Source organism: Hevea brasiliensis, chromosome 5, assembly GCF_030052815.1.
Source record: "Hevea brasiliensis isolate MT/VB/25A 57/8 chromosome 5, ASM3005281v1, whole genome shotgun sequence".
NCBI lineage: Eukaryota > Viridiplantae > Streptophyta > Magnoliopsida > Malpighiales > Euphorbiaceae > Hevea > Hevea brasiliensis.
This window is the reverse complement of record NC_079497.1, coordinates 64,279,224-64,284,395: the sequence shown is the minus strand read 5'-3', so window position 1 is coordinate 64,284,395 and position 5,172 is coordinate 64,279,224. Positions and strand designations below refer to the sequence as shown.

Below are 5,172 nucleotides of genomic sequence, written 5' to 3'. Positions count from 1 at the left end.
TGTCCTGAAGACGAATCTCAAAGGCGCAGACACGCTGCAGTGCATCAAGTGGTTAGTGTAATCGTTCTTGATTTAATCTAGGGTTCTAAAATTAATCTGATTAATTTTAAAATCTTAAATGGCAAATACAGATCCAAAAACATATTAAAAGAGTTTTAATATGTTTTTTTATCATTGAAATCAAATAGATAAAAATAAATCTTGCATGATGCATGTGACCCTAGGTGAAAATTTTTGAATTCAATGGTATAAACTTGTGTTTTTCACGCTTCCGTTCCTTCATACGGAGCCCCATTTGTCCAAGGATTTCAGCCCAATGTCACAAGACCCACAGTGGAAGCCAACAATTTTGAGTTAAAACCAGCATGGCTTCAAATGATACAACAAACCTAGTTTGGAGGTTCACCAACAGAAGATCCACATTATCACCTCCAGTGCTTTCTTGCCCTTTGTGACACATTCAAGATGAATGGAGTTTTTGATCAAGCCATAAGACTCAGAGAATTCCCATTCTCCCTTCGAGACAGAGCAAGGAAGTGGTTACTTTCTCAACTTGCTGGAACGTTCACCACATGGGAAAACCTCTCATAAGCTTTTATAGCAAGGTACATCCCACTTGAAAAGATTGCAAGACTGAGGCTTGAGCTTAACACCTTCAGACAAAAAGGAAGGTGAATCACTCTATGATGCATGGGAAAGATATAAAGACCTATAGAGGGAATGTCCACACCATGGCATAGAGGATTGGCTACTAGTGCAAAACTTCTATAATGGGTTACTACCCTCTACAAGGAGCACAGTTGATTCAGCTGCAAAAGGTGACCTAATGGAGAAAACAGTGACACAAGCACTTGAACTTCTAGAGAGGGTTGCATACCATAATTATAAGTGGTCAAATGAAAGAGGAAATGCAAGGAGAATAGCAGGGGTCCTGGAAGTGGATGCCCTAAGCATGATAAATGCCCAATTTGATCAGCTTGTAAGGAGGATTGATAAAATGAAAGCCAAGGCAGTAGGGATGAATAGTCAACATGAGGACAGCTATGGAGGAGGATACATGAATTCTGAATATAACTGCTTCAATGAACCTTCCACAGAACATATGAACTATGTGAAAAATGGAGGAAACTTCAACCAGAGGTAGCCCAACAATCCATATTCAAACATTTATAACCCTGGATGGAGGAACCACCCAAATTTCTCATGGTCTAATTAGCAGAATCAACCAATAAACAAGCAACAGGGGTACAAACCACCAGCACCCCCTGGATTTCAGAACAGAGGCCAAAACTTTGCACAGCCACTACCGCCTCCTCAACCTTAGCAACCTAAACCGAAGATGACCATGGAATCCATGATGGGAGGTTTCCTAGCAACTCAACAACAATAGAATGAATTGATTAAACAGCTAACTTCTAGAATGGACTAACTTGCTACCCATAACAAGATGCTAGAGAATCAAATTGCTCAGCAAGCAAGTTCTTCATGTTAGTAGTATGCCCTAGAGCATATCATTTAGTATGCATCTTGTACATATTTTATTAATAAAAGGCATTTTCACTTTTCCATTTACATAATATATTTATGTGTAATAGAAAAGGTCCATTGATATTTTGTTAGAAATATTAGTCTTAAGTTGTTAAGAATATGAGTGACAGTATTTCTAGCACAAAGAATCATAAAGTGGTTCACAATCGAGGATACTTCACAATAAGGACATGACTTATCCAGAAAGATTGTAATCATGTTTATTCCTAAGTTATTTATATGAGATATAAATAAGATGGAATGGTGAGTCTCACACCATATAACAAACATGATAGGCACTTACACATGATAAGCAGGCCGAACCAGTGACATTTATGACAAGCACATGGAGTTTACTCTTGTTAATGTATTGTCATAAATCATATCTGTGCATATAATCTTTAGACCTGAGATAGCACAGTTATCTTGTCTATAGGTGGTTTGAGTTTGATACTGCTTTCATACTTGTACTGTGTATGGGTATATAGGTATGTGTTGGCTTTTACTAGTTATATATAGAGGTAGATACTGATCAAGATGGAATTTGTTACCCTAAGTACATAGGGATAAAATCCTATGTTCATTTAATTGTTCTTGATGTTTCAAGTTCCTGACCAGGACAAATAGATTTATTCAGGAAAGAGTTTCTGATGAAAAAATCTTTTTAATTAAGAACTGGAATTAAATATAGGTTTGACACTTGGCACAATGTGATTGGGTCAATTAAACCTAGAACCAATCAAAAGGTGACATGTGGTAAGGGTTTTAAGTGATGACCTAGCTATATAAGGGAAAGGATGAAAAGAAAAAAAAAAATACTAGCTACTATTTGTTTCATTGGTGCTGCCACCCAAAGCACCTCTCCCTTTTCTTCTTCTTCATCTCTCATCAATTCAAAGAGATTTGCCAACAACCTCTTGAATTAAAAATACTAGAAATCATTTCTACTGTCCTGTTTACATTTATAATCTCTCAAAAGGAAAAACGTAATTTTCTAATTGATTGGAAAAGCTTTAGAAGCTGTTCAAGGGGCTGCCATTGGTGATCTTGGGGTGGACAAGCTAGAGGGACAACATCTGGTGTCCTATACGCATCCCAAAGGTGCTAAACACACTGCAGTGTAAGAAAAAGGTTAGTGCACTTGTTCTTGATCTAATCTAGCGTTCTAATGAATTAATCTATTAATTCTAAAATCTTAAATGGCAAATGTAGATCCAAAAATATATTAAAAGAGCTTTAATATGCTGTTTATCATTGAAATCAAATAGATAAAAATGAATACTGCATGATGCATGTGACCTTAAATGAAAAAATTTTGAATTCAATGATCTAAACTTATATTTTTCATGCTTCTGCTCCTTCAATTGGTATCAGAGCCACTATATTTGCCATTTAGATTATTGATTACATGATTTAATTGTGTGATTTGATCATGAGATGATTGTTTCATTGCTGGTTGGACCAACAAAGGTGGCAGTTTGAGGAAGAACACCTTAGTGCGCATGGTTTGATCCATTCAACCATGTGCATTGTTGTTTGGGTTTGTTTGTGGGCTTGGTTCCAAGGCCCATAATGAGGCCCATGACTAATTAAAGTGTTTAATTAGGAGTTTTAATCACACAATTAAATTTTGATTCAAATCTGAATTTTTAATTTGTTTGAATGTGATTCAAATATGAATTTTTAAATTTGTTTGAATGTGATTCAAATCTGAATTTTTAAATTTGTTTGAATCATATTCAAATCTGGATTTTTAAGTGGAATATGAGATATTCAATTTAATTTAAGTATGTATGTTTTATTTAATTGTTAAATAGTGATATGCATGATAGATGATCATGGACTATAAAAGACCAATGTGATTGGATTTATTTCTTTTATGTTTCTTTGGGTTGTAAATTAATTAATTTAATTTAATATATTTTGGTCATATATTATAAAGGCTATAATATTTTTTGGGTTGTAATTTCATTTATTTAGTTCTTGTAAATTCGCCTTGGTATGCTAAGGATTACCATGTAGTTGGATTGCAAGAATATCAAGGAGGTCAAGAGCATTGATGGGACCAGTGGGAGGAATTCAAGATCAAGTATTGATTATGTACTCCTTCAGCAACTATTGTAATATGAATGAATGAAATGCACCTAGGAATGCCCCGATTCAATTCTTGGTGGCTCAAAATTGAATCCCTTAGAAAGTCCATGATCATACCATATTTATTATTATAACACCCCTCACCCGTCTATAGTGTAGCCGAGCAAGGCGTACTACATTCGGTGCCGGAGCACCCTATCTTATCTTACTTTATTCCTTTAATCATTTTCAAGTTATTATCTTTTAATATCAATTATTTTTCCTCGGAGAAACTAATGGAGTTTCCCCTATTTTATTACCATTTGATGTGTTTCACTATTCACCTGTTTGAAAATTTCAATAATATTTTCAAAATAAAATCTTATCCATGCTAATCATAATTTTCTCATCAATCATTCTCATAATTTTCTCGTATTTCAAATCTCATCCATATAGTTCAATTTCACAATCATTTCCATACATTTCCTTTCATACTCAATTCATATGTAAAAATGTTCAAATTACATTAATTTACACGAGTTATAAACTAATTACACAAGTACATAATTTACAAAATGTACAAAATACATAAAATAACTTATATGGGCCCTATCTATATGCATTGCTGAGGAGGTGACAACCTTGAACACTCTGCAGATCATACTCTAAAATCTCTGTTTGGTATTCACTGGGCTTTAACTTCAGTACTTGGGCAAGGAAACAAATCCATCGCGCTAAGTATTGCTGCTTAGTGGCGCAATAATATAACAAGGAAATAATATAACAAGTAAAAATAATTGGAGCATATTTTCTATACTCAAGAATTTTACTGGGTTCATATGAAATTTTCCATACAATATATATTTCGTCATTTATGTTGCTCTCTAGAATCACTTCTTTCATAAGTTTACAATAATCATTTATATAATGTACAAATAAATCTAAAATTTATACTTATATTCTATGAAAATCACATTTGTAATGTTATTTAAGTTATAATTCTTCTAGTAGTCTTTTTATCACTTCCTTGATACTTTCTAAGTTATTTACAATCATTTCGTAATATTTAAAATTTTTAGAACTAGTTTAATTTACTTCAAATCATTCTAAGGAACAAATTTTTGGAGCTAATCTAATTTATTTCAGAACTTCTTCTCATTTATTTACTTTCTAGCATTTTTAATTGCTAATATTCATAACTTATTTTAATAAATTAGACTACCCAAGTAATCTACGACAGACTAACTAAACTAGATAACGGGTTATTGCCACTGGACACCACGGTGCCTCGGGCCGTCATGCCATGGGACACAGAATATTAACCACGTATGCAGTTAGTATGGCTAAAAAGCCATGATAACACATAATCAAGCATTAAGCCATCTGTGTGGGCATAAAGCCATGAATGCAGGCATAAAGCTATGAATATGGGCATAAAGCCATGAATACAGGCATAAAGCCTTTCGCAGTACTGCTAAAATAATACCCTATTGGCATGCCAAACTATCCAATCTGAAACACGTGTCTAGGCAATACAAGGGCACATAATATCATTAAATACTAATATATTGT

The 5,172-nt window shown here is 33.8% G+C and overlaps 1 non-coding gene across 1 annotated transcript; it reads right to left on the bottom strand.

Moving 5' to 3' along the window:
- Window positions 1-630: 630 nt before the first annotated feature.
- Window positions 631-738, bottom strand: LOC131180439 (small nucleolar RNA R71). The gene has a single exon (XR_009149212.1). It is a non-coding gene; the product is annotated as a small nucleolar RNA R71 (small nucleolar RNA).
- Window positions 739-5,172: the final 4,434 nt, after the last annotated feature.